The 26,692-nt window shown below is 41.9% G+C and overlaps 1 protein-coding gene across 2 annotated transcripts in view; it reads left to right on the forward strand.

Moving 5' to 3' along the window:
- The window catches only part of rnf144ab (ring finger protein 144ab), a 154,859-nt gene that overhangs the window by 99,455 nt on the left and 28,712 nt on the right, over positions 1 to 26,692 (forward strand). The window lies entirely within an intron of this gene.

Raw genomic sequence — 26,692 nt, forward strand, 5'->3', positions numbered from 1 at the left:
TTCTGTTCGGTCTGTTTTAGGTACTGTTGGTGTAACCAGTAACATTGCTATGTATTCAATCTGTTGAACTCTAAAGCAATCATGCTTATCAATCACTTGCAATAAGGGGCAGTCTATGAACCTGATTTCTCTTGTCCTTTTCTCTTTTTTTGAAGACTTCCCCTCAACCAGATGCAAACCATTTAATCATCTCGAAGGCCCTGTTCCTATGCTCCATCTTCATAATGGTTAATGCTATGCTGTCTACATAGGCACTATCCCACCTTCCCCTCAAACCAACTTTGTAATATTATCCATTAATATACTGCTTTTACATTTGCTTGCCACAAGTCAGTTTTACATGATTGCCTATATGAAATATGATCGTTGTTCTTTTTTAAAGAATACTGCATGAAATACAAGTTTTTGTTGATTCGCATTGATTTTTAAATACCACTGTATATCAAATGGCTTAAGATTCACTGTATTCTTAGATGTGTGATCAAAATAACACAAATATCTTAGACTGAGGTTGCATACTAGTTTCCTCCAAAATATCCTTTTCCTTATAGAAATGTGGAGAAAGTGGCAGGAAGAAAATGGTTGTAAGGTTTTTTCCAGTAGTTATTTATTCCAGAACACAAGTTCAGTATCTTTTTCACATCTGACACGATTTATTTTTAAACACATTTGCCTATGCACAGATTTAAATTTTATCAATGACAGACAGTGAACCAGGGACAGTAAATAACCCGCCTACTGCTTATATCGGGAACTTTGTGGGTACTTAATTGTGGGAAATCCGAGATCTTCTGAAACACTATCGTTACTGAGCCTCGAGATTGTATTTAAATGCAGTCTGTTTAAAAGCCATTGCTTCAATATGCCTTGTGGGGGTACCAATGCCTATGACTTCTGACCTTCTCCTAAGTGTCAGCAAATGGAGGAAAACACATAGAGATAATGAACAGCCTCCTGGGAAATCTGTGGCTATAGATCACTGTTTTAACCACATTGCATGTAAGCAGGAAATGCATACCTCACATATAGAGCAGACTGTATTTCCTGTTAGAGTATCAAATCAAATTAGTCTCCGGCATCTAATTGTGATTCACTTTTGCCTGCCAAAGGAATGAAGAAAATACATTTTCTGTTAATTCACGTTCTGTTAATTAAAGTTTTCAGTTTACTCTATCCAAAATAGATAGATAGATAGATAGATAGATAGATAGATAGATAGCTTTAATGAATGATTGATTGATTGATTGATTGATTGATTGATTGATTGATTGATTGATTGATTGATTGATGATACAAGTTGTGGCCTGAACTGTTCCTCTCAGGTTCCTCCAATGGCGAGCTCTTGTTAATAAAATTAGACATCGATCACAGAAGTGCTTGTCTGTCTAGACCAGGGGTGCACAACTCTGGTCCTGGAGGGCTGTTCTGCATGCTGGTTTTTGTTCCAACCAATTACCTTTTTTTGGTTTGTTTTAGTTTCTGACAACTCTATAAACTACAATAGTTCACTCCTGATTATTTTAAATTGTAACCATGTGACTGAAACAGTTGCTTTTTTACCATGCTTTATGTCCAACAATACGCTTTAAAGGAAAAAAAATTATCTTTTTGGTCTTCATTATGGACTTTTTAGAGACGAAGTATGTGGACAGTATGTTTTCAACAGCTGTTCATTCGAAATCCAGGCAGTGCGGCAAGCGAACACAAAGATTGATTACATATACAAAAGACAGACAATTCTGCCTATTACTGATTACAACGGCAACATAACTGCCTCCTACCCTCGGCTTTCGAACCCGCGACCATCGGTTCTAGAATCCGGAACGCTCCAGCAGGCGCGACACAGAAGCTTCCTGCGTTTTTCTTCCTCTTCCCCTGCTTCGCTCTTCCTCCTGGCCGCGCGCCAGCCGAGCTGTCACCTCCAGGTTTTCCCCTTAGCGCCTCGGCGTTCGGGCGCGCGCGTGCCGTTAGAGGCTGGCACCTGTCCGAGGATAAGGAGCTGTCATCTCTCGCCTCCCCCCCCCCACCCCCACCCCCCCACACCCACACCCCTCCCCTCCTGTCAGGGCACGGTAATTGGCGCGCATTTGAGCAGCCACGTGCGGGCGGCTGCATCTGTTCCCCTGAACCTCGACTCCCCCCCCCCGCCCCCCACACACACACAAGACCCCCTGGGTTTACACCACAGTCCTGTTGCTTGTGGCAGTTCAGGGCTCCTCTTTTTGCAAATTTGGGTTTCTGAATAAAAGATAATTGGCTGTCTGGAGCCCTATATGATGCAATGTATATATATACACTGTATCATATAGGCCTCTAGATAACCAATTATCTTTTATTATTACATACACACACACACACACACACACACTGTATCAGTGTGGAATGTGGGACAGCAGCATAGGCCAAACCCAAACAGGTAACAAAACAAGTCCGAGTCCACTTCTCACCTGAGTGATACATTTTGTGAAAAAAAATACAGGGATATATTTATGAAACTTGACAGAATTTATGGCATATAGAGTATTCATAGAAATGTTCTTCTCAGTTAATTGATTATTTGACTAAGTAATCACATCTACCTGAGATGGAGGATCCATTTCTCTTAAAGGGCAGATATCTATAACAACAAAGATAAGGGAAAAAATGTATTTCTTTTGGCACAAGAGCACCTCTGGCTGCATATCCCCTTGACAAAAGATGTGCATTCTTTATAGATGCAAAATTCAGCATAGAATTCAACTTGACCCTCAATAAAAACATAATAAGAGACATATGGGCACTGAGTTCACTGAGACAGAGCTATGAGCCTTAGAGCTAAATTACCCAAGCACCATTTTTTCAGTGCTGCACCCCAGCTCCAGTGTCTTGGAGTAAGGCCTGTGGGTATCTGGATATCCAATCAATAATTTCAATCAATAAGTGAAGATGCCTGAGTCTTACAAACATATTGTGCCGAGCACTTAGCAGCAGATTAAAGCCTGATCCCCTTCACAAATGGCCGTGCTGTTTTGAGGAATATGAAATTCCTTATCACGACTCCATTTTGTACCACGTGAATGTATCACGCTCCCCATACGGTATTGTGGGACGAGCCCTTGCTACTGTAAATCCTCGGATATCAGCACCGTTCCTGGAAAAAGAGTAGATTCCCCGCTCTATGAAAAATTTGACCACTAAGGCAGAAACCCGAAATCCATTTCAGCGAAATCGGTGTGAACCTTCAAGGAGCGATTGGCAGCATTAACATCACTGAGGGCAAGGGGCTTTACATTCGTAAGGGGAATGAGAAATTAAGACTGTGGCCTACTTTCATACACTGTGTCCAATCGCAAAGCCACAGGCCGCAGTTATCCATCAGTCAATAATGATTATTCGCCAGCTCCACCTGTCTATCAATCCGTAATACTGTAATTCTGCAGACATGACAGGGCATGTTAAAAACTCATCATGGCGTCGAACTCGGGCCTACGGCCCACTCAGGTTAGAAAAATTCACCAAAGCCCTGGATCATTCTCAGCATGTATTGAGAACAGGACCCTGGGACAATTTTTCAGGGGGGACACCCTGGACTCCAGGACCTAAGGGTTGAGTTAATCTACAGCATACACCAAACAGGAGGCTGCACAATTAGTGCAAATCAATAACAAATTTAAGGCGGCATTACTTTTTGCTGTCGAAACGCGGTACAGTACAGAACCTTTTGTTCATCTTCTCAGTCGGAACTGCATTACAGGTAAATGCGTTATTGATTTGTTCTTGCCGCGCGAGATTCTGCCACAACGCTTATATTTAATTGACCCCTCAGTACATTTGTGCTAATGAGCCTGGTTTCTCTTTGATTTTTCAAACCAGTCGCTGATCGATTAAAAGGTTCTCCCGCGTGCCTCTGTGTTTCATTTAAAATTCACTTAGACCGGCTCTGACTCCTCACGGCTGAGGCACAAAAAAAAAAAAAAAAAACCCTGCGGTGGGAGAGAGGATTTCCAGTCTCGCCGCGGAAGAAAGGAAAGGTCAGAGTTCTTTGTTTTGTCTCGAGTCTTTGTTTGTTAAGGAACTGTACCTGCTGGGCAAAGTCAGAGAGGTGCAAAATGAAAAGTAAACCCAAAAAAAAAATATTTACAGGGAGCCGGCGAGGGCCGCTGTGTACCGAGTGTTGCTGACATCGTGAAATTAGTTTGTCTTCCAGTCTCATCTCGGCGTCAAATTCAGGCCGCTGAGCAGACGCGGATCTTTACCTGGATGTCTGTTTAACTCTCAAAACTCAGTTCGTGGAAAAGACTGTTCGACGATGAACTTGCTCCCGTTCACCTGTGGAGCCTGTCAAAACCAGAGAACAGGAGAGCCCCTTCGCTCCACCCAAAAACAAGAGGCAATCAGTGTCCAGCCAAGCTTGGCAGCCCTTGGGCTATCAGTCAAAGGGATTATCTGACAACAGCATTCAAAAACTCATTACAAAGAGGCAGACATATATGACTCGATGCTACAGCCCGCGATAGAGGCATTAATCAAGTTGACGTTTGATGAACATGTTTGATTTTACACACTTTGAGGTACATGCTCCCAACTGCAAGGAGTGTTTTACAAATTAGTGAGACGACTGTTTTTTTTTAGTGCAGGATCTGTGGGACATACTGGTACGACTGGGTCATGCTGAGCTTCAGTGTGTCACCACAACATGTTCTGAGGACTCCCTCAGAGCACGTTAGCCAGTCAGGAACAAGGTCCCCTTCTAATACCTTTCAGCCCATTGGCTCATTCAGCCGTAATCCTAGATGTCAGCTAAGAATCACTGCTTCCTGGTGTAGACACAACCTTCCGATCTTCCGGGTCAGTGAGTGACTGACAGGGGATGTGGCAGAATTTGACCACGTCCTCAGACAACGGCAGACTCTTGTGAAGAAGCCAGGATCAGTGCCCAACTCCATACCAGACATTCCATGACCAGTAAATTCCATTTTATTTTGAGTTGCCTGGCTGCATGCTCACCAGCTGCAATGCGTTCTTCACTGCACAGTTCCTAATTCGTCAATGCGGTCCAAAGTCCATCAGTGATAGACAACTTGAGGGTCGATTTGTTTTGACCTCACATAATTCCTGTTGACCTTGCTGGCGTGTCAAGGTTCTGTTGATAAGCAATATATCAATAAGTCAATCACATCATTTCTCACGGTTCATGCTTCCTAAGAAACTGCAGACAAGTGCTACTCTCTGAGCTACACGAGCAGTCGTCTGCAAGCTCTCACACCCAACATAAAGCTGGCTGGAGCCTTCAGTTATTTGCATTGCAGGAGCCAGCACTGATAAGCAATCTGGCTAATATCCTGTAGTGTTTGAAGTCGGAAAATGGCTCTGCATTAATGTGAGGGGTAGACAGAGATAGCACATTCTGTTTGTGTTGTGGTCTGGCTACCCATGTAAACTCCAGGGACTAAGTTTCCAGCCTGGGGGGGTGGGGGGTGGGGGGGGGGGGGCATAGGACTTTTATTCTGCATCTTCTACCAATCGCAGGGAGAACAGACTTCTGAACTCACAGATCTGAACTCCCCCATGTTACTTGTGAAAGAAAGCTTTTATTTGCCATGGGGATCACTGTGATCAATTTAGAGTTATCAAATACAGCAGCTGGCATGTCACAATTATGAAGACATAACCTTGAACGATTTAAATAAAAACTGTGAAGGGAAAGAAAGAAAAATTAAAGTGGGTATAACTGCTCTAACCAGGCAACACTGCTCTTACACTATCATACTAAGGGCTGAAAAAGTCTTAAGCAAACCTGTGTGTGGAGTAACAGTGGTACAGATTCAGTAGACAGACAGAGCAAATTAACCTATAAAAAGTTCTTCTATTTCTTCTTCTTCTTCTTCTTATTATTATTATTATTATTATTATTATTCATTTCACACACTGTAATCTGAAGGCCACTGAATCCAGGCATCTGAAACCCAATGCCCTAAGGAGCCTAAACAGAAAAGCAGCAAGCTTTCCGAAAGCCATTTATCTTTCTCTTCTCAGTTCCTTATGCATTCATTCCTCTTCTGAAATTGTAATATATGCCAAAAAATGTTCAAATGCAATATACTACATAGGACTTTAAAGGATTTATGTACAGGGTACTGCACTATGTTACAATATATGTAAATAAATTACCGCTTTTATATATGTAACTGCGCACATACATATTGACTTGTTGTACTGGGTATGTACTGTATGTTATGCAGCAGCATGCATAAAGTACATTAAAATGACTTATTGTTATCATTCTGCGTGTCAACAAATAAGTAAGTTTTGGGTAAGGTTCTGGAACTGTAGTGTTCTAAATGACCGTAATGTGTCTGTAAACTAGACCTGTTTTTTCAGTCAAGAGAGATTCTCCTCTGCCTCCAGTTCATGTTCTCTAAGCAGTTCAAGCAAGCATCCAGAGACCCATTTGACCCGAGGACTTTATCCTCCGCCACTAATTTCCCTTTATGAGAAGAAAGTGTCACGTGGTCGACCGCATTTATATTTTGAACGCATTGCTTGCCACGAAGCTGGGCCGGAGTGCTCTCATAATTATTCAATCTTTTCATTTAAAGGAGTCAGTCGGTCCCATTAATCACCAGGCTTCGGGTTTGTCATAGTCTGAGCGATGAGCAAGCCTGTTTCTCCTGAAAGAGAACTGCTGCTGACCAAGGCAAAGAGGTGGATAATACTGGCCATTAAAATACAGCAGTTTCCTTATTTTAATTTTTAAATATTATTTTTTCTCTTGGTATTCTCACTTAACCCTAACTGATGGTGGGTTTGCATCCATAAGATTGCAGGCTCGAATCCTGAGTGAGACACAGCCAATTTACCCTTCAGCAAGGCTGCTAGCCTGACATGTTTCCAAAAGTAACCAGCGGTGGTAATGCATCAAATGAAAGACCCACTAGAGGTATCTGTTGGACCGACAGGCTTCTAATTTAAGATTCCCTGCATTTTCTGGAAAGAGGCCTCCTCTGATTAGACATTAGGCCAGCAAAGTTGTTCCTGGGCAGAATCCAATACTGCGTCTCTCTGAGGGAGACTCAGCACTGTCTGCTCCAGACCTGCTGGGAATAGGGGGAGGTGCACTGTGTAAACAGCCCACGAAGAGGCTGTCGAGGGTAGACCCACAATGCACTGCAACCGCTGGGCACATTAATTTGTCTGAAAGCTGTGATTTATTTTTCTGCATGAGAACCCTTGACCCCCTGTATAGTTTACACAGGATAGACACAAAGACAAGGCCCATTTCTTCCGGACTTGAATCGTATTTACATACATTTGTCACATCTAATACATTTCCCAGAGTCTGTTAAAAAAATGTGCATTTTAAAAACTATTTATATATTTGGCTGGAAAATCATATCTAGTGTACATACCACTGAAAGAGCTTAATGCAAGTCCTTCAGACTGAGATGTTATTTAAAACAACAAAATGAATATTTATAATTTTATTTATTAATGATTCCCAAATGTTCAGAAATAATTATTGCCCTTAGTAATGCCAACAAAGAAAAAATCAAGTGTTTTTATCAATAGTTTTTAGTATAATTTGAAGTGCTCTTCTCAGGTTGTAGTATACTGTTGTAGTGGATGAAATACTTTTTCTTTGATTTACTGAATGATATTAACATATGTTTATTTAGCTTATTACCTTTTTTTTTTGGTTTTTTTATATTCTAAAATCTGTCATCCTGGTTCCCTTGATAAGGTTTGATGTGCTTCATCACGTATTGCTTTAGACACCTATTCATGATATGTCCTCCCTTATGACGTATTGTGACTGTCTTTTCAACGGGCTGTGAATGAACAGTGAAAATGAAGAAACAAACAGACGGAGGAACAAAGAAATGAACAAGCAACCTTAATTTCAGTTGGGAAATCATTTGTGTGGGGTACGCACCATATACACAAGAACAACAAATTTGGCAACGAATGCTGAAGATTTTGGTCTTTGTGTCTTTGTGGGCATGCTAAACAGTCTGCAGTATTTTGTTAATGACAGCAAAATTAAGTCCAGGAATCCTGCACTTTATTCAGAAGAGCTACTGTAGTTTGAATTCATTAATTGTCTCCTCGGCTAATTGCTTCTAAAAAAACAGCACTGTACTGTATCTCGCCAGGCACAAACCGGCATCCCCCGCCTCACTGGCCACTGCTAGGAAAGGACTAGCTTTGGCGGCGAAGAGGCGCATCGATCGGTATGTAGGGCAGAAATGATTGCCTGCATCTGGGAGTGATCCAGGAGCTCCAGCCAGATTAGGGAAGGTGTGGGTTGTTATAGATTTCCATCTGATAGGATCATTTCTTTTGGCCCTTCCTGATGCCCCACACAGATACTTTAATTCCCGATCTAGGACTCTATCACGGGTCCGAGCTTCACGGTGTGCCAGCTTAACTGCCGGGGGTTTGCAAACTTTCTGCTATTAAAATAAACCTCCCAAAGTGAGATGCTGAAGGACACTATGACCTAGTAAACTGTGGCCACGGGTCTTCCCCGGGAACATATCATTACATGAGAACATGTAAAACGGGTGAAACCCTGGATCCAGTGAAACGCCTAAGGGCTATGCACTATAACACAATATAGGACTTACTGTAGAATAAGGAACTAGCTGTCGTCATATGACTATGCAGAAGTGCAGATGTGGACGACTACGAAAATAGATTAAATTAAAAAATGATGACAACCAGAAGCTAAACGAGGAGAGACCGTCCTCAAAGCTGCAAGAAGCTCTGAATGATTCAGAGAGAGAGAATATATTTATCTCCGTCAATAAGCCCCCCTCACAAAAAAAGGCAGAGGCACACAGGCAGTGTTTGCATAGCATTAATCCCAAACAAAATCCAGCTTTGGAGAAGCTGACTGTCAATATGAATAATGTGAGACAATCTGTCATTAATGGACTTAAGCTCGGATTGCTCAGAGCGCCACATCTGTTCTGTTTTTCCCCCCTCTCGGGTCAGGCCAGTGAATGGCTCCTGTATTCGGTCCCCCACAAGGATTAGCGGCAGTGAGGTTTCCTTAAAGACCCCCCCCCCCCCCCTCCTCGCACGAATCAGAGTCTCCCAGGGCTTGTGTGCGTCAAGCTGAGTCCTGCAGACTCGGCAGACTACTGACTGCCCGTACATTGAGGCGAATTAGCATTTCAGGATCATTCTGGACTGACATACCATATTTACCGACACAGTCCTAATGGGACGTCTCATCTACAAGAAAAGTGACATTACAGATTTTGCGGATTGTTGGTAATGACGTTTATGTATTTATTTATTTATTTATTTATTGTTACTGGCAAAGACAAATCTAACTAGGACAAATTATTTCTGGCCTAGACCTAGATGTTGTCCAAGATGTTGCCTTTTATTTTGAGTTACATTGCACTTACATTGCCTCTGATTGCGTGAGATTGGCCATTTGGCATCTTTAGGATATTATGTGTAGAAGCTTATCAAGGTGGCACTCACAAGCTCCATTTTGGTTCAGACGTGGAAAGCCTTTAAACAATATGACAGCAGTACAGGGTTAATACAGCCATATGTAACCTATAATCAATGTACAAATTCATTTTTTTACTGAAGTCATCAAAGTGACCTTCCCAGGTTCAGGGTATGACAGCAGTACCTCCTCTGGGATTTGAGCACGCAACCCTCAGGCAGGCCTAGAGTCTGTTATCCGACCAGAAGCCTACCTGCCATAATGATCTCCACCTCATGCTTAAAGTATTCTCACCGGCCCATGGGCTCGGCACATTGTCAGACGCAGCATGCAGTACTCCCACTGGGCGGGCTAAGCCTTTGGTTGTAATGGGTTCTGTCTGAATCCTCTTTCTCTCTCTCTCTCTCTCTCTCTCTCTCATGTGTATCTTTTGCAATTTTCAATAGGTAAATTTTAAATGAAAAAAATGTAAAATGTACCAATTAATTTAACATTTAAAAAATAATTCTAAAAATTTAAAACTTTAAAAATGACTTATTTTTGCCATTTTTAATCTTAAAAGGACTTAACACAAGCATTAGTATGAACACTTCAAGGGCTGGTCCAAAATAAGGAACACTAAGGATGTCTTCCTTAGAGTCAAACAAACATGTGCATGCATTTGTGTGTAAACATTTGCAAGTATGGGTTTGTGTGTAAACTCATGCAGATAAGAACTGTATTGCATGAGGTGTGATTGTCCTTTTTACTGATTCTGTGTGTGTGCATGTGCGCCTGCTCGTGTAAATGTGTTCTGTATATGAATGTGGTTATACTGCAATGGGCTGTACATATATGTGTGAGTTTGCTTGCTCGTGTAGATGTGTTCTGTATCGTACAGAACTATCTACAGGAGTATGCACACACATACAGAACATTCCAGCATACCCACATTGCGTATGAATGTGTGTGTGTGTGTGTGTGTGTGTGCGCACATGCATGTGTGTATCCTGTAATGAAGATGAAATAAAAAACATCATATTTCAGTAATAAGTATTTTCATGTCATCGTTTGTTTTCTTTCTGTAAGGGTCAGAATTGTCATATTGACCTGGCTCCAGGCAACTTGCCCAAGTGAAACTAAAACCACTAAAGAATATTTTCACCCACCCTCCAAAAAAAAAAAATCCTTTGTATTTTTAATGAGAGCATCTGCTCTCACGTTCCTCTGTTCAAACTGGGCTGACTTAATCAAACCATTTATCCTTCGAGATCCCCTGACAGGCCAAGATACCAGAGATATCAGGTAGCGCCACTTGGAAGACTTGAGAGACAGAGATTATACGATATTTGATATCAGAACTTAAATTTGTGTTTGATGTGAGTTAAAAGGAAAGAACGGGAGATTAAGCCAGAGAAAAATCTGTCAAAGAACTGTCTCCTGAAGGTGTTATTTCTTAGCATTATCTGCTTTAGGAGGAGGTAGGTGTTCTCTGTGCAGAGAGATGATGCTGGTATTTTGTGTAGACTGAGAGGAGGTGGCTGTTATATCTGAGGAGAGAGGAGGTGCATTGTATGTGTGAGGAAAGAGGAGGTGGGTGTTATGTGTGAGGAAAGAGGAAGTTCGTGTTGTGCGTGAGGAGGTGGGTGTTGTGTGTGAGGAAAGAGGAAGTTGGTGTTGTGTGTGAGGAGAGAGGAGGTGGGTGTTGTGTGTGAGGAAAGAGGAGCTGGGTGTTATGTGAGAGGAAAGAAGAAGTGGGTGTTGTGTGTGAGGAAAGAGGAGCTGGGTGTTATGTGAGAGGAAAGAGGAAGTGGGTGTTGTGTGTGAGGAGAGAGGAGGTGGGTGTTGTGTGTGAGGAAAGAGGAGCTGGGTGTTATGTGAGAGAAAAGAGGAAGTGGGTGTTGTGTGTGAGGAGAGAGGAGGTGCATGTTATGAGTGAGGATAGAGGAGGTGGATGTTATGTTTGAGGAAAGCAAAGGTGGGTGGCCCAGGGCAGACCTTTTATTCAGATAGAAGGGAACTGGTGAAAGTAGGTTGAGTGACTGGCTCAACCACCTGCCATTTGAACTGCCATTACGTCTGTAGGATAAAGGAAAGTGTAATAATAAGAAAAGAAATAATTTAGAACTGTAATTCAATTTACTTTTAAATGAAAGTTACATCTGTTTAATGAAATATAATATCAATATGTGATTCAGCCATTCATTGTAACCTCTGCGCTTTCTCTGATAGTACCTGTGCAGGTATGTCTACAAAAGGGTGTTTGAAGGAACATAACACTGTTAGATCATTGATTAATGACACGTTGATGTCCTTGTCTTATTTGTAACATGACAATGGAAGATTAGAATAGACAATGAGAATAGCACAGCTCTCTAGGAAGTGCTACTGCCCGCCAGTACAGCCGCCCCCCCCCCCCCCCCCCCCCCCCCCCACCCGCCCCCGAGTGCTCTTGTGTGGGATTCCCAAGACAATTAGAAGACTGAAAAATTATAAAATTGACAGAAACGTTCTGATCCATTAGCATAAACAAACGGTGCCAAATATGGTGACCTATGAAGTTACACAGCAAGTCAGCTTCCTGACTTAGAATGCAATATCAGTGAGGAGTTTTAAGCTCTGGTTCACTAATGTGTAGCACACCTCTTATAGTCACCTTGCATATAGTCAAAGGTTGCATTTATAATGGACTGAACTATTCTGGTAATTCTATTTTTACACCAACAGCTGCCAGTTATTTATTTATTTTTTATTTTCTCTAAGAGGAATGTGATCTCGGGATATTCATTCTGTTGACTTCACATTGATCTTCTTTCATTTACCTGCTGTGGCTAATGACAGGGTTCCAATAATATCCCACCGACTACTCCCAGATGCTCAGACTCTGTTACAAACTCTTTGAAAGAAATATTACCGGACCGAGGGCGCACTTTGGACTTTTCTGCCCACGAGGCGCAGAGATCTGAGACAACAATGCGATGAAGCAAAGGTATTCATCTCCTCTGCTTCCTGTGAGCGGGGGGGGGAACATCCAGCGTCAAATAGCGTGTGGCTAAGATAACAGGAGAGCCATGACATAACCCATCCCACCCCACACATCACTCTGCGGCTAATAACTGTCTAGCCTGGCAGGTTCATTGTTGTAACCCAAACGCGGCTGAAAGGAGATCCACCGCGCAGTCGTTCGCGTCAGTCTCCAGGCTGTATGTCATAGTTATAGAGTGAAGCCACTGCGAGTCGACGCTCCGGCGAATGCAAATAAATCAAAGTCATTTCCAGCAGCATTACTGCTTCTCATCACCGAGAATAGATTTAGCAAGTAAACATAAAGGTGTGATGATGAAGGAAGTGTAATGTAAAAAAATCTATAATGTAGTGAGGCTCCCCATGTCCTGTCTGGTTTTCTTTTCTACAGTAGTTGTTCATACGCTGTATGGCCAAATGTATGTGGACACCTGACATCCAACACCTCTTCCAAAATTATGGACATTAATATGGAGATGGTCCACCCTTTGCTTTTATAACAGCCTCCGCTCTTCTGGGAAGACTTTATACTAGATGTTGGAGCATGGTTGGAGGGATTTGCTTCCATTCACCCCGAAGAGCATTAGTGAGGTTGGGCACTGAGTTAAGTTCTTAAGTTCTTCCACACCTTCCTCGACAAATCCTTTCTATGTGGACCTCACTGTGTGCATATGGGCATTGCCATGCTGAAAAAGGAAACAGCCTTCCCCAAACTGTTGGGGAAGCACGGAATCACCCAGAATGTGATTGTATGCAGTAGCATTAATATTTGCCTTCAGTGGAACTAAGGGGCCAAGCCCAAACCATGAAAAACAGCCCCAGACCAAGGTGTGTCTAAATACTTGTGGTCAAACAGTGTATATGTATATGTGAAGGTTTGTGGATGCGGAATAGTATTGATGAAGATTTGTATGGTATCCAGGGATGTACAGAGACAACACTATTGGTATCTGTTCAACCAAAGAAAAGAATCTATATTCGTATTTGGAAATGGGGGGGTGGGACTGCATGCCAGAAAGCTGTTGACCAGGGGTTGTATGGGTTCAATCTGTCCTTGTGCATTGTGTCAAGAAATGCATAAAAACCTGCTTTATTGAGCAAAACAAATTCACATTGCTTCGTGTTCCGCTTAATGCATACTTTTCCCGATAATATCCTGTTCTGAATATCATTGCTCAACTTCAGGGAGAAATAAAATCTGTATAAAATGCATTAACTGTGCATTTCTGAGTGGTATTCGGGGTCAGATGCATCCCTGGTAGTCACGGAGAAACGGCTGAATGAGAGCATTCTGGGTTCTCATATTCGCTGCAGAATAAAAGCCTTCTGAAAGATTCACAATTATTGGCAGTGAGGGCTGTGCTGTATTGTGGGGCTCAGCATGACCCTTGACCCCCAGCCTCCATTACCACCACAGAAGGGGACCATAAAAGCCATTTGCAAATAATCTCTAGTTTGTGTAAATTTCTGTGGACACCAATCAGCTGTCTGAGTGACGGGTATGGCTTTGAATGGGTGCCCAGGTTGTGAGGTGTGTAAATTTCTGTGGACACCAATCGGCTCTCTGAGTGACGGGTATGGCTTTGAATGGGTGTCCAGGTTGTGAGCTGTGAACGCAAACAGGAGAACAGAGCGCGCCCATTTGCTTATCGCATGATGTTGCAGGTAGCAGGGGATCAACAGGGGCTAGTGACTGTGAGGCTTCTGTAGACAGGGCTTGAGTGGAGACAGGGCGGGACACGAGGACAGCCGGTGGCTGTGAGCTTTTACAGCGCTGGTTCAAAATGTCTCATCTTCAGCCGAATTGTCTCTGCAGATACACCCTGGGAGAGGACTGCTCTGTGTGTGTGTGTGTGTGTGTGTGGGTGGGTGTGTGTGTGTTCGTGTGTGTGCGTGTGTGTGTGTGTGCTCGTGAGCGTGTGTGTGTGTGTGTGTGTGTGTGTGTGTGTGTGGGTGGGTGGGTGTGCGCGTGTGTGTTCGTGTGTGTGCGTGTGTGTGTGTGTGTGCTTGTGTGCGTGTGCATGCAGTGCGTGCGTGTGTGTTTAAGGAACATCAGAGTCAGACGAGGCTACAGCATTCTTATTACAGATAGTACCTATTAATCGCATAAAAGCCTCTATCTGATTTATGTTGACAGTGTTGATATTGCACTGGTATATTTGTGCTTATGGGGGACACTTTTCACGTAAATTGCACAAACAATGCCATTAAAATGATGTTTGGTGTTTGCGATGGTAATTCTGTCTCAGGGATTATACTGATGTATTCTGATAGTAGCTCATAATTCGCTTATTCACCTCTTTTGAGAGCTATACAAACTTTGTTGGCTGATATGCTTTCAAACTTTCCAGTGGTATAACTTTGTGTTCTTGGATTTTAAAGAAGGTATTATAAGGTGGTGTACCACTGTTCAAAATATTTTATTCCATGAAGAAGAGCATGTCTTTAAAAATGTATGGTTATGGTTTTGCTGCAGTTGTTTAATTTCTTAGTAAGTGATTCTGTTCATTTTAGCTCTCTGAAGTATTGCTGTAAGGCTACATATTTTATTCATGTACTGATTTTTTTGCTTTTGAAGAAGTTGTCTGTTATATTCCAAAAGTCTCAAATGCATGGCTTCGCTGCTCCTGATGTTTTTATGATCCTTCTTCCCTTATCTCACCTGTCTGTCTCGTGGCAATATGATAGCCCCTTTTCACTGACAGAGCTGTGCTGAGCTGTGCTCTGTTGAAACCTTGCCAGGCCTCGTAAAAGTTCACTTGGTATCTTATAGCAAAGCAGTCTGTACTAAAGAAACAGATTTGAATCAAAATGCAGTGACATGCTTCATTTGAGTCTTCAAATTTCCCTTTCATAAACAACATGCACATAAATAGATTTGTTAACTATATTTTGTTTAAATCCTTGTTAGTCTATATGTAAACCTCCCTGAACAGAACTTTAACAGACCCTGTGAAACATTTTATGGTTAGTGAAGTTAGCAATTACTGTATTTTCATACGCAGCAAGAGAAACCAATGGCGACTCAGTGTTACTGGGCGATTTGAACATGCAGTCTTTTAATAGCCAAATTGCTGGCTCCTCTTCTTGGAATATTGACCGAAGCCTGCTGAGACATTTCCTCCCTCCCGGTGGCTTCGGTTCAGACTAATATAACCCTGTTCATTAACCCTGTGCCTGCCCTTCATATAGTTTGGACCTCGTCAGGCTGGGGGATCATGTCAATGGTTCTTTCTGCTTGACAAAAAATACACTCTTTGCAGTTGAAGGGTCATTGTTAGGCATGATTATATCTAGTTCCTGAAACCCCCTACATTTTGGGGCTCATGCTTGTGACATGCTACCACAGACAGAAGTTTGGAAAGGAAGTCTTTATTAAAGGTAATTTAACCAGGAGGGTCAGATAATTTCTCATTTGCGGCAGTGGCCTGGGGGTATGGCACGGTTAAAAGGATTATGCAGCTGGAAAATGGTCAAGTGGCAAAATGGAGTTAGGAACACAGCTTTAATGAATCCCCCGAAAAGAAAGCGCCCGTTTCATGTATTATATCTCACTAAAGTACAGCATTGTCTTTTAGAGCTCTAAATTGTTTACCGGACAACATAATGTGCTCTCGTGTACTTTATGTCTATGGTACGTAGTCTGCATGGTCTCCATGGGCTACTTTGTGCTTTCTAACCATAGAAAGACTGAAAAAAAGTAAAATTATGCTTGGCTGTGTGTGCTCGTTAAGTGCACATAGAGACATAATGTTCTTTATATAATTCAAATTCAAGACTTCCGATATTTTTTACATAGAGCTACTTACCTAACGGCATCACTGAAGCTTGAAATCGAATATGGAAGCGCTTTCCAAATGAATTAGAAACAAAAAGTAGTTGAGTGAAATTGATCTTTTTAATTATTATTATTATTTTTTTTTTTTTTTACTTATTAGCCTACACGGAGTCGGTACTTGCTAAAGGCTAACGCGTGGATTTCCGCGCCGTCGCCGGCAGCCAACTTGTCATTAGACCGTTACCGCCTGAGCCGGCTTGACTGCCGCAGAGAGCCGGGAGAACAGACCCGCTCTCGCATGTTGCTTTCCGCTGGGGTGGTCAGCCGGCCACATGGCTGATCATTAGGAGGATTTTTCACTGGAGCCGTGGGACGATTACAAAGCAGGCAGGAGATCGTCTTTTTTCTCAGAGGCACAGACGGAGGAAGTTGAATGAAAACACGCACTTTCTCTGGATAAGGAACTCACTTTCGTGCAGTTTTCGACTAACGGGCGGCGAGAGGGAAATCGTGAACGAGGCGGTTTTATTTTGCAGTTCAAAAAATGAACTGGCTTTATACCAGGAAGGTCGGTAACGAAGCACCATTTGTTACGCACTAAACTTCAGAGGAAGCTTTTAATATTTAGGAGATTAGACGCACGTGCTCAGGGTATGGCAGGTAATTCATGATAATACATTATAAAAAGCCCAGCAGGAGAGAAACATCTCTCTACAGCGTAGACTGTACTCCGGAACAATTTCTGCATCAGAGTTTACACAGCAATTGCAGCACTTATCCAAAACTCTCTTACCATTTTCTGCTATGTTATGCATAACACTATGAATAAATTATTATTAGTAGTAGTAGTAGTAGTAGTAGCAGCAGCTGCAGTAGTAGTAATAGCAGTAGTATTCGCATTGTTATGTTATTAGCTGATTTGATTTTAATTAGTGATCACTGATGTTTCCTCAATGTCAGGGGTCTCTGTTGTCTGATTATGACAAAAAGAGAGCACTATTGTTAAATGTACTGAAAATAGATTCAAAAGAGTGTGAAAATTGACTTTTGAAAACAGTGAAGATATTTTCCTGTATTTAATTGGATGTTGTACCAAAATGAAGAAAAATACACAGGCTAAGTATGTGTTGAGCATCATGTGAAATGTAATCTGTATAAGTCGTTAAAGTAATCTGTGTTAGTCACTCTGGATAATAGCTGCTGAATGCCAAAATGTAATGTAATGGCTCAGCTAACCTGACCTTCACTTCAGACCGATTTCCTTTTGGGGGAAATTTAGGATGTTTTGCTTATGGGTTACAGATAGTAAAACTATGAAACCGCCTTTGGTAAAACCTAACAGGACTACAAGAACTCACCATTGGGCAATCACACGCATTTGAAAGCACAGGAGTGCTGCAGCAAAGATTCATAATCTTATTCTAAATTCAATTAACTGGCCAGAATTTGACAAAAGACAATACCGAGCCAATGTTTTTCTCTGCAGGCTTTATTGTGTAACTGTGAAAGGGAAAAGGAAAATTCAATAAACGCGCTGCTTGTCGGAACTGTATTTTCAGTTAGGGCAGTTAGATCTGAGCTCGGTCCCAATCAGCTCCTGATATGCGGAGACCTCCCTGTTTCTGACAGAAAAATCATGATTTATCATGTCGTTTGCATCTGCCGTGAGAGGAAATAGGCAATAAGCAGTGTGTCACTTGAGCCCCATTGAGTTATGACAGAGCCTGATGGTGTGGACCAGGTCCAGAGGAGAGCCAATCTGGCCCAGCTTTGATAATGAGATTTCGCCGCATGTTTATGCATTTAGCAGATCGATGTGTGCCGTTTCTGTCCGCTGTCGGTTTTTGGCGGGCGAGATCTTCTCTCCCGCTAAAATATGAAGAGAAATCTGCTGAAAGCAGGAAGTGTCTGACCTTCGTCTGGGGTCAATGACAAAAAAAGCATTTGATGCAAAAGTGAAAAAGCGGCGTGTAAAATGTAATGCCCGTACTTTAGAGTGTGTGTTTTTACAGAATAAAAGGGATTGCGCTGGTCTGAATTAGCATTGAATGTAATTAGTTTTATTACCTAAAATAAGTGTAGCAAGACCACTGATGGGGTGATGATAACCGAAGAATAAAAAAAACAAAATTAAAACATCACCATCGATCGTCCGCCTTCTGACAATAGTTTGTCAGAGAAAAGGGCAATAATTGCATATTGCATCCGTACAGCACTTATCTCAGGTCCTTTAGGAGCGCATAGTGCACAGTAATTCTTGTATTCCCCATCATTTGGGGTGATATGTGACAGGCATTATGCTCACAACAACCGATGAGTCGCAGCAGGAATTGATTCGCCCGGTTGCATTGTGGGTGATCGCGCCTGCAGATAGGAGCGCTAAAGCTGCCGGGGGAAACAAAGGTTACCGAGGTCTTTTACAAATGGCCGCCGACAGGGAGCTCGGCGGCGCGGCGGGGACGCGCGATCGGCGTTCAGCGACGGCGTCAGCCTTTTACAGCCCCGGCGTCGGAGTGGAACAGATTTTGATTCCCATGTGACGACGCGGGATCAAAGCCCCCGCTGGCAGCCAGCCGTCCTCCCACGCTGAGACGGGAGGGGGCGGGGGGAGGGGGAGGGGGAGGGGAGGGGAGGGGAGGGGGATGGGCGTGGCCACCAGCTGGAGCACCACGTGGGCGACTCGGGAGACAGAAGGAGGGCAGAGCCGCGGAGAGCCTCCCCCTCAAGTGCCGGTGACCCCGCCCCCCTTCCCCCTTCCCCCATCCCCAACATCGTCCCCTCCCTCCCGCTGCTTCAGTCCCGCCCACTCTTCCCACTCTTCCCACTATCCGCAGTCTGGGACCCGTGCCAATGGAGCCGTCTCCCACCCAGCAACACATTACCCTGTTCCACACTCATCGGCCACATCCACTTTATATTCAGAGAGGCAGCACCCCAGCTGAGCTAACACACATCACTCTCATGAAGTTGCAGTGTACATTGCAGCAATGTGCTCACCCTTCCTAATGAAAAGCTGATATATGCTAAAGCATAAAATACAGACATACCATTATATTTCAACTTAGAAAATAGTTTTACATACTGTATATACAAACTACATATTATGGTGTATAACTATATTAATATTTTACAGTATGAAGTGGAATATTTGTGTGAATAGGGAACTGTTTTGTCAAATATTTTATTTCACATATTTTCCTTGTGTTTTCAAAACAGCATGAGAGCTCTGTGTTTGCAGGGTTTAACTTCAGTGGATCACTGACTCACAGAAGAGACTTTGCTTGTTATACAAGTCTGTTCGCACAGCCTACTTATTTCAAATAAGAACAGGGTTCGTCCTTATTTCACAAATGAAATATTGAAGCTGCTGTTGCATAAACACGCCTAGGGCTACTGGCAGACCTCAGGGCCTCCGTTCATTTCTCACCCCTGGCAATGGGGTGTCTACATTTCCTTTTTTTAATCTACAGACTGTTACAGATTATGCACAAAAGACCACATGCAACAAAAACACAACTCAAATGATCACAATGTTTGTTTGTGTGCATGTGTGTCTATGTATGTGTGTGTCCGTGAGTGTGTGCATTGTGCGTACATGTGTGTGCTTGTGCATTTGTGTGTGTGTGTGTGTTTGTGTGTGTGTGTGTGGAACAGAAAGTATGGAGATTTGTAGTGAGTTCACCCACAATTATACAGGAATGGCAGACATGAACAGCATTGACTCACTTGTTAGTCACAAAGAGCATGACTTTACTTCAAGGTGAGGAGGTGTGAAGCAGTGTTTATGACCCTTGAGCAGAGGGCCGTGGGTTTGAAGTGGGTGCAAGATTTCCAGGCGGGAAATATTGCTCCCGTAAAGTATACGAAATGTCAGCTGTCCATGATAATGTTATGCAAATATGATGCTAACATACAGTAAAGTGAACATTTATTGAGTCGTACTGCATACATACAAAATTAAACATAAAAATTGAATAGCTGCCAGTGTCATTTATGATTATCTGGGGCCTTAGAATCCAATCATCCACCTACACATCATATTATAAGCTTTTGCATGACCAAGCAATAGATATAAGTGTTTATGATGTGTAAGTATCACATTAATTTAGGTTGTAACAAATCTTACAGGGAAAAAAATGCTTTACACACCATTTGTGTTTACACACCTTTTTATAATGAACTATATTGAGAACAGCTCATCTGCAAGAAGCACCTGTCAACAGCTTGCATTAAGCAGAATTACAAGTCTTCTGCTAAAATCCAAAGGTACAGGCTCTCTCTCTCAACACTTAAATGACTGAGAAGTTGTGTATAAGACAATATTATACTTTTGTGGAAATTCATATTGTTCATTCATTGACTCATTCAACAGCCACATTCCATATTGGAGACCTGAGAGCCCGTTTTATATTGTTGTTGTATTGCTTGATATAAAAAAATAATAATATTAAGAGAGAAATGTCTACACAATATGAAAGGAGAACATGCTGTCCATGGCAGGACACAGAATGTGGAAAAAGCTCTTGAAGTCATCCAGTCATTCGTTCTGTATTTGGGATGTTATTCAGGGTTATGGAACATGTTGTAGCATGTCCAGACATGTATACTGATGTGTCTACTCTTGTGCTGGCTGTTGGCTCTGTGCCTGTTCTATGAATAGTGACTGTAGCAGGCCTGTTTGCTTGCATGGGAGCAGACTTACATTTTACACTGCACTGCCATCTAGTGGAGCGGAAAGGCTGTGGTCTGAGCTGGTGAAGACAGGAGGGGTCACTTTCTAGGTCTTTTACCCAGAAAGAGTAATCATGCAATTTTGACTTGCCCTTCATTGTTTACAATGGAAAGGACAGCACAATTTGTAGAAATAGACATGCAGCTTGCCACATTGTTGTGACTGTTGCAATGGATGCAGCCAATCAGTAATTGCTAAACTGTGAAACATGAAACATCTTAATGAGATAGCTGACAGTATGCCAGTAATGTATATAATAATAATAATAATAATATGTACTTTTAGGTTTATTAAAAAGTATAATATCGGTTTTCGGCTTCAGCTTGTTAGAACTATAAAACAATGGTTCACTAGAATGTTATCAGTGAAAGTTATCAGTAGACCACTACTTTATCTGAAGACCACTACTTTTCATGAGTGACAGCATTCTCTGAGCTTTTTCTTGCAGAAAGTTGAATTGCATTTTGCATGCACGTGCTCTCTGTCTGAAAGAGCCATTAGTCTTGACTGACAGCCACACTTTCTGTGCCACGTCCTCTCTCTCTGAGGGGGTACAGCCACCACAAGGCTGGCAGAATGTATAGTCCCATAGTATATTTCTTCAAATCTACACAGGCCTGAAACAAACTGCTCGCAGGCAACAAGTTACAGCAGCCATCACAACAGCCTCACACTCACACTTCCTATCACAGCGCAGCTAGCAATATGGCTCCTTCTGTTTAAAAGGAGCACTGATTCAGTGCTCTCGCAGATGGGTCTCTCAATTATTTTTTAGTACCCTTTCATCTTTCAGTCAGCTTGCTGTCTGCCAGATCACTTCCTCTCGCGGTGATTAATCTCGGGCAGATGTAATGTTTCCCATGCAGCCTAAGTCCCGGTGCACGGTGCTCCCGCTAAAAAATATCGGTTTCAAAGGGAGGCGGTCAGGGAGCCGAGAGACGCGGTCGATCAGCGTTCGGTTTCCGACGGTCCCCGAACATCGACATCCAATAAGGTTCTCTCCCGGGGAGGTCCTCGGCCGGATTTACGTCCGCCGCGTCCATATCGGAAGTCCATAGCGTTCGGGGGCGAGAGAGTAAATCAAGGGGCGGCCGAGACCACCGCTAATCACCCCCGACCAGCTCGGAGCAGCCGGACAAGCTCAATGGCGCTCTTTGTTCTGTCCAATTCATTCGCCACTCCTGACAGGCCTTAAAATGGCTTGCCCCCGGTGAGGGAGCAGAATCAATGGTGACACGCTCTTTAGAGAGACAGGAAGAGCGCGGGGCCAATCCATCACAGGGTTCAAAGGACTCTGGCCAGGTCGACAGCCCTGCACTTAAAGGACTGACCTGGCCATTTTTGAGAGCGTGTCAAATATTCCCTCTTTACAATGTTATTTTCTATCATTTAAAAAAAAACATAATAATGCATTTAATATTATAATGCACAAGAAACTAAATGGGAACTGCTGACGTGAGTAAAACTCAACTTAATTGATCATTACTAATAGCTTTTGACTCTAAAAAGCTACAATGCAGTCAGGGAGTTTCTCAGCACACTTCTAGAGTGGGATTTGATAAAGCTCTCTGTTTATACACTAACTAGTTCCATTTCTGTCTTTGAGACTATGACACAAAAGCATTTTTGTTTTTACTGCTCCGAAAAAATGAAAGAAAAAGAGGTCATAAAAGCAAAACACAATCAGGTAAAATCAGCCACAGTAGCCAGGGAAACCAATTTACCTGACTTTAAAAACACATGTGGCCACATGACGTGATCAAAATAACGACAAATTTGTTTGGGAAATATGCATTGCGGTTTCACACTTTATTTTTTATAACAGAATGTACTCTATGGGCAGGCTATGGAGGCTAAATAATGGGTAATAGTACAAATTGTATAATATGGTATATGTAGCTCAAATTTGTTTTTACTGCCAAATAGGAACAGCTGATACAGTACAGTATGGCAAGGGATTTAAAATGAATATTAAAATGATAAAGAAATAAAATGAGTTGACAGTATGCAGTATTAACAACCTGGTTACACGTCTACAACTCATTTGGACTGCAGGTGGCAGTATTGTCAAGTATGAAATTAGTATAAATGTTGTGGGGTATCTCAATTCAAGCCATGCAACATATAATAGTGTGAACCACCAGCAAAACACAAATAAGCTACCACAGGCAATATCCACTGATTACAAATCAGATATACTATTGGATTGTTTGTTGAATGAAACAACAGTATTTCTAAAATATATCAATTGAGCTATACTGGGTAACTTAAATCTTATATAAATTATTTTAAGCCAACTATAAGCTGTTGCACATTTATCTATTGTATCAGTAGGTTGTCTTGTAAGCCTCCTCGGGTTGTATAGAATTTTGTTGTGTCGTCATGTTTTTGTTTCAATCTTTGTATTTTCATTTGTATTGAATTCATGCTCTCGGGAAAAATGCTTATCTTTTTATCCTTTAATACCTTATATAAGCAGCTTGCTCTCCAATCCATTGTCTCGTTATATTTTTATCTGTTATGTAAATAATATGATTCGGTCCTTAATATATTGATTTGCAAAGCAAGTGAAATTCCCATCTGCCCTATGCAACACACTGGAAGACAATGACTTTACGTGGCTTTAGTATGAGTCTATTTCCATTCATTCTATAAGAATGCCTCCACTGAGCAGAATTAGAAGGCATGTCTGGCCAAAGCTGCTTCCTGTCCTAAGCAATGGGGAAAGCTGTGGGTGTTCCATACACATGGGACGCTCCCAGGTAACAGACAAAAGGACAGTGTTTTGGCTGGGTTTCAGGCTGTGGGATGAGTGGTGGTTTCTTAATTCAGCGATCAGGACATGCCAGCTGTGCCTTCGCATTGTCATTTTTGTATATACGTACATACATACATACGTACATACTGTACATGCACACATGCATGCATACATACATGCATGTATTGGTAAATGATGAAGGTTCATTAGTATGTTTTTCTTTGCATTATGAACCCTGTCTGATTTGACACAGCTGATGTGCAGTGTACTGGAGAGCGGCATAAAAATATTATGGCCATTACTGCTGCAGAGAGGCTGAGAGACATGCAAGCATTCACAGTAATTAGACGGGTGGGGTGGGGGCTCTACACCAAAACTATTCCGGCAGTATTTAAAGACACACACACACACACACACACACACACACAAACATGCACACACACACACACTGTGTGTGTGAATGTGGGTATGCTGGTATGTACTGTATGTGTGTGTATACACCTGTAGATATGTTCTGTATGATAAAAAAAACACAACTACACGAGCAAGCAAACTCACACATACATGTACAGTCCAGAGCAGCACAACCACATTCTGACATACAGAACATATTTACACAAGTATGCACACTTGCACCCACACAGAATATATATATATATATATATATATATATATAAAGGACACACACACCCCACAAACACACATAACATGTCTGCATTAGCATGGATCCATACAGTATAGTTCATACCTCCATGAGTTTACACACAAACACATGCATGCACATACATATTGTACATACGCATACACGCATGCTTGTGTTTAATCCTTCCAAGATTTTAAAAAATGGCAAAAAAAAAACTATTGGTAAATATCTTCTCATTTTGACATCAGCAGACGTGCAGCTTACTCACCCTTATTGACTCCCTTGTGCCTGCAAACAGGAAACAATATGTTCTCATGCTGTTTTAGCACTGCAGTAAGAGGCTAAATCTGTCTCTCCGTTCAATGCGCAGTGTGTGGCACATATGCAATCCACTTCAGGCAACAACAAAAAAAGAGCCAGACGTGATTTGTTCTCAAACTAGCAATTTATTCCCCTAATAAAGCCCTAAGAATGTCTCAAATGAGCACTTGCAAGCGTGATGACTCATTTTTAGCTAATATTTATTGAATCGTTTTGATATAGCAATTGGTGTCTGTCAATTTATTTCTCACCAGCTAAATCGACTGTCTCCCCATGTGAAAGGCAGTAATGCTACTTACTTCTATTCTTACCAGTGGGACAGAGCCCACTGATCATTATCTTGGACCTGTGTTTGATTGTATTTCAAAAATAAAGAACAGGTCTATTGTAACAAAGTGCAGTAATCAACAGATATTTCTCTTTTTAGTTAAATGTCACTTGTGACAAATTTGTTTTAAGTCACGTGTATCTACAATATCTTTGTTATTGAATGAATGAATGAATGAATGAATGTAGGTGTAGCCATAGGGAAACTGACACTTATTTTGTATATAAATTTGGCATCCAACGTGAGGCTGAGCGCATCCAATTCCTACGCCAATTTGGAATGACCAATCATCTGCAACCGCAGCCGGGTACATGCATGAACCCCGCTACCATTTCGGGAGAATGTAGTTCTTGTAGCATGCAGCCCACGGGCGCCCAATTGACCAGCGGTGGGTCGCTAAATAGCGATGAATGTGAATCCCCGTCTAACTGAAACCTCCAATACGCTGGACGATGCAATCGCCAGTCACGCGTTACCCTTTATGAAGGGGTGGCGGACCGTTGGGCCATTATGCGACTGCCCCTCAAGAGCAGAGGTTGGATCAGAGCCTACTGAGGTCCGATCCTTTCTCTATATGTACCCTCTCTGCTTTTTACTTGTCCGAATAAAGCAAAAACATACTTTATGAAGGGAGGGTGGGCTGTCCGCTGTACTTTAAAATAAAAATGTAATTCATGGAGCCAACTCCTTGCAATTAAAGTTTGAAATTTAGTAGTAGTGCAGTAGTGCAGCCTGTTTGCATGTTTTCACTTGACAATGCGTTTGCCCAGTGTATTCTCTCCAAATTAATCTTAGTGTCCATTTTACAATAATATGTTCTGATATATTAATCTATAAAATATAGATGGTATATTTTTGTAGCTTTATATAGTCTCGTGATTGAAAATTTACTATAGTTTTAAAGAAAAGAATAAGAAGAAATATTCATCATTTTAAAAACACTGGTATTTCATACAGAAAATAGAATTGGTTTTTTAAAATGTATGCTAATTTTAATCATCTACACACATTTATTCAATCTGATAATGTCTCCAGTATAGATATTACCAAGGCTATCATCATGCTTATCATGTTGAAATTTCCGCAATGTATATGGTAGATAGAGCTCAGTTTGAATTTGAATTTGAATTTGAATTAAACATGTTATTCTGATAAGATTCTTGCCAATATGGTTTTTCAATTATTGCATAAATTTGACTGTAGCTCTTGAATAGCTTGCAAGTACAACTGTTCAAATTTCATTTGTATTATTACCTTGTGTAGCTTCGTCCAAGACTCCCAAACAATTCAAGTAGAGCAATCATTCTCCATACCAGTGACAGAATGCGGTCAACTGTTGAGGTTGTTAACACTGTGAAATATAAACAACTTTGAATCAATGCCAAGTCCCGTCCTTTCAGTCACGGCTGGATAAGCTTGAAAATACTTCACATGGCTGTTTGTTCCACGTAAAAATTCAACAGCCTGCCTTGTATATCATACAAACAAGCAGCAAATGTATACATATTATTGGCTATCTGAACACGAAAAGGTAATTGCATTAGACTTTCTGTGTGTCCATTTGTGAGCCTTGCTAGCACTGGAGTAATATACAAGTCTCCCCTTCTTACATTCGTCACCAGAGGAAGCAAAGCAATCGGTGAGAATCAACATGCCCATGTGTTCAAAGAGAAAAATTGGT

This window comes from Anguilla anguilla, chromosome 6, assembly GCF_013347855.1.
Source record: "Anguilla anguilla isolate fAngAng1 chromosome 6, fAngAng1.pri, whole genome shotgun sequence".
In the NCBI taxonomy this organism is placed as follows: Eukaryota; Metazoa; Chordata; class Actinopteri; order Anguilliformes; family Anguillidae; genus Anguilla; species Anguilla anguilla.